Genomic DNA, 4,221 nt, shown 5'->3' on the forward strand with positions numbered 1-4,221 from the left:
CATCTATATGAAAAACTTTCTTGCTTCTTCGAATCTCGAAATAACAGAACATATAGAAAGTGTTTTTGTGATTTTTCCATTCTCTTCGGGGAATCTATAGAAAAATTATCAGACGGCTTTCATGATATTATGCTTCCTTGCCCGTGTGGAACACGTGTGAGCATTATGTTTTTCCAACAAGTGATCCGACTGAAAGAAGTGTTATATGAGGACTTCGAGATCAAATAGAGAATCTGTCTCTCCATTCCTTGTGAGCCACTTATTTCTCTGAAATTAGAGATCAGAGTGATTTTCCTCCTTTTTCCCAAATAGTCGATGGTCTTACACCATTGGGATACTTCGGATAAACTGGAGTACATATATGAGAGACCAGTGCTAAAACCTTTTCTCGAGATATCTTCCAGATTCTTAGGGTCCTTGCTCTGGATCTCCCCCCCCCCCGGTGCGAAAGCAGTTGGTTCCGTAGTTTGAGAATTCTACTAATTTCAAGTATTCCATTGTTATTATTAAATAAGAGAATATAAAAAGTAAAGGGGAGAAGACATAACCAGAAGAATTGTGAGAAATAAGTTAATTTATCAAGTTGAGGCATTTCGATTTGGATTTCAAATAAGAAAAAAAGGATTTTGTGAAATTTAGGAGTCGTTCGAAAGCATCAAGAGGGAAGAACTCAGATAGAAAGGCAGGCAAAGTTGGCGGCCAACCTAATTCCCCTCCCAGTTGTACCCTTGTGCATCCCCTTCGTAAACGATTTCCACTAGATCTAGAGATTCCCTGGGGCCCCCCGAATCATCATCTTTGGACCCCGAATCATCATCCCACCTTTTACGCTTCCGCAAAGAAGACGGTCCTACCTCGTTCGCCCCATCATTTTCTTTTGTGCTTCCAGGGGATCCTGTGGAATGAGCCTCCTGCTCTTCCAAAGGCGCATCGGGGTCGGGAGAATCCGGTTCACCGAGCTCAGCGTGGCGAAACCGCTTCGCCAGATTGGTGGCTATTGCGACGAATTCGCTTGCGTCCCCGGCTTCTGTATAATCGGAGAAGATTTGTTGAAGAGTATCTCCTCCCTCACTATTCCACAATACATGATTTTCAGTGAACGATCGTGCAGATTCACCTTCCTCTAAAGGAAGAGGAGTGCCTACTTCGTGAAATATTCTTTCAACCTTGGAAGTCAACTCCGCAATTATGTCTTCGGGATGGGCGGCGTGCGGCATTTCCTACTGGAGGTCTGGTAGTCCGCCAACGGGAGGTTGGTCTATGGGAAAGTCACCCTCGTTAGGAGCATTGGTCATGACGAGAACATTGAGATCCGCAACATTCTCATTCCCAAGATGAAAGGCTATTCCTTGAACTCCGAATAAGACAACAAATGCCATTATTAGTAGTGTCAACACAAGACCAAATGATGGTATAGCAATGAACAAAAGAATGACACTTGGAAATATGGTCCGAATAATTTCGATAGTAGTTCCATGAACAATCCTTTGTGGGATTGGATTAGTTTGCTCGTTGAAATGCCATAAAGCGCGAACCAACATCCATGATATGAAAACCAAAATAAGAATGAGGAAGAAAAATATATCGTTCTGTAAGTCAATGATCATGGGGACACATTGTTTTGAGGACCACAATTTCCTGCACTGTGCCTGTAGTGATTTCAGAATTCGGAAACTTAGCCTACTAAAAGATCAGTTACAATAGCACAATGCCTTTTGTGGCTTCGTGCTCGGCGGAGAAGCCACGCTGCCGGGGCGTCCCTATCACCCGTAGAAGATTTCTTTTCTTTGCTGATTCCTCTCAATGAAATTTGCGAAGAATAGCGGAGAGAAATGGTAACATAATAAGGGAAAGGGAGCTAGCTTCTTCCATATCACCCCCAAAAAAGAACCCAAAAGTTCTAGAGGCATCTTCCATTCATTTCGATTTAGGTCTTTCTGCACCATATTTAGATCTTCCCTTTCTACGATCTGGAATTCCCAGCAAATCCTTGACTCCTGGAATACGATAGGATTTCACACCTGGCGAATCTTTCACTCTACCTCCTCTGACTAAGACTATAGAATGTTCCTGCGAATTATGACCATCGCCTGGAATGTGAGCAAATACATCATGTCGATTGCTCAACCGTACTTTTGCTATCTTACGTAGAGCTGAATTAGGTTTTTTCGGTGTTCTCGTCGAAACACGCATGCATACTCCTTGCTTCTAGGGACATTGATCCGAAGCTTGAGTATGGTCCGTGCGCCGTTTTTCTTCTCTACCATGACAAATCAATTGATTTTTTGTAGACATCCCTCTTTCCTATGTCCTTCCCCCCTTTGCCCTTTCTAAAATGGTTACTCCCGATCCGAAGCACCCCTTTTCCATTCATAGAGAGATCCAATCGTCAAAATCAATAAAAAGGCCATCATGGACCAAGATCGAAATAGATCAATCTTGTTAGGAGGTACTCCCAAGGAAAAGAAAAGGTGACTTCCGGATCAGGGATAATAAATAAAATAGGAACCAGATAAAATCGTATATTGAAACGACTTCTGGCATCACCGGAGGGATCGGAACCACATTCGTAGGCCGACAATTTTTCTGGATAGGTCGAACTATTGGAAGCAAATGGAAAAGGAACACCGAGTGGAATCAAAGAAACTAGCGGACTGATCACTAAATAGATACAAATAGGTGCAAATTCTGACATCACCAAAGCCCACTTCGTTCTCTCGCTCTCCTCGTGGTGCTCCTTGCTCGCGGAGCGGCATACCGAAAAAAAGACGCTCAGATGTGGATTCAAACCACTGAAGGATTTCCAGGGCAATGCCCCTTGCTCTTCCCACTGAAACAAGAAAAAAAGGATTTGCAGTCCAGCAAGAAAACGGATGCGCTAACGCGCAACGGCTTTCGCGCTAGTTGCTCAATCTGTTGCTTGTTTTGCTCTAACCAGCTGAGCTACCAGAACCACTTGCCTAAAGTCTCTTTTCTTCATCTATGAGCATCCTACCTGCAGTGGAGGAGCTTGCTCAAGAACCGAGAGACGGCCAGGGACTGGACGACCCTCGTTCGGGAAGGTCTTCTTCGCTATAGACGCCACCAAGAACAAGAAAGGGGCGCTCCGCTCCTAGTCACTAAGCAGCTATTATGTCCGACGGCGGACTCCATCAATCCGAGGTTCTTTATCTCACGTAATTTCGCCCGCCCGTTCTACTTCCGTGCCGAAGGAAATGGGATTCGAACCCATGATACAATCTTCTTGTATGTCGATTTAGCAAACCAATGCCTTAAGCCACTCAGCCATACCTCCAAGTTGTTGATCGGAATTGGATGTGCCGGGTTGGTTGCTCGAAGATCCACTGCATAAGCCGTAGCGCACGTACTCTTCTTTACTGAGTGAGAAAGACTCTATCCAGATCTATGGATCTCCCCAGCATCCAAGCGAGACCCCATCCAAACCAAATTCGCCACTCGTTGGGCGAGGCCTTGCTTTCTATGAACACCTCACCACTGAATGAGAAACTTAGCCTCCGATCCGACCAAGAGAGAAGACAGGGTCAAGCCGATGCCACCCTTCCTCACCTGCCTGAATGGAATGAATATCTCCTTCGTCTAGTCGAGAAGGTAAAAAGCTCGGCGGGGAACAGGAACGTGACTCTTCTAAACCATTACATGACGGAGAAGTCCATTCTCGTCATGATCGATCCACGTCCTACCATAGTGCCTGGAGAACCTGCTTCTAGAAGATTTTATAGTGATCCACTGGAATCGGCCTCGGGTGACGCCTCCCTAGTCGTCGAAAGATTTCATCCCTCGCTCGGTCGTTAAGGTGGGGTGAAAACTGCAATTAACGCTCTATCTCCGTCATAGAATATGGGATACTCACTTTCAATGGCCTCGCATCCCCAGAGCCTCAGACTGGTGTCCCCTTCCAATCGGGGTTTTAACGGGTCCGGTATCAGCAACACCAGCCAATCGTGTTGGTACGGTGGGTTCCCCATACCCACTATTCGAAAAAAAGCTTGCCATAGTAGCTCAAACCTCCGATCAGGAAATGGGAGTTCTAACCGGTCCTAACCCCAATTCCAAACAAATTGATTGGACCTAGGTTCATGCAGGGAGAGAATAGAAACTAATAACGTTGGAGCAAGAAAACGGATGCGCTAACGCGCAACGGCTTTCGCGCTAGTTGCTCAATCCGTTGCTTGTTTGGTTCGAGGTTGAGCTCACCCGCCG

The 4,221-nt window shown here is 45.6% G+C and overlaps 1 pseudogene; it reads right to left on the minus strand.

Moving 5' to 3' along the window:
- Positions 1–2,301: 2,301 nt before the first annotated feature.
- On the minus strand, positions 2,302–2,708 carry LOC123071117 (NADH-ubiquinone oxidoreductase chain 3-like; annotated as a pseudogene).
- Positions 2,709–4,221: the final 1,513 nt, after the last annotated feature.

Source organism: Triticum aestivum, chromosome 3B, assembly GCF_018294505.1.
Source record: "Triticum aestivum cultivar Chinese Spring chromosome 3B, IWGSC CS RefSeq v2.1, whole genome shotgun sequence".
In the NCBI taxonomy this organism is placed as follows: domain Eukaryota; kingdom Viridiplantae; phylum Streptophyta; class Magnoliopsida; order Poales; family Poaceae; genus Triticum; species Triticum aestivum.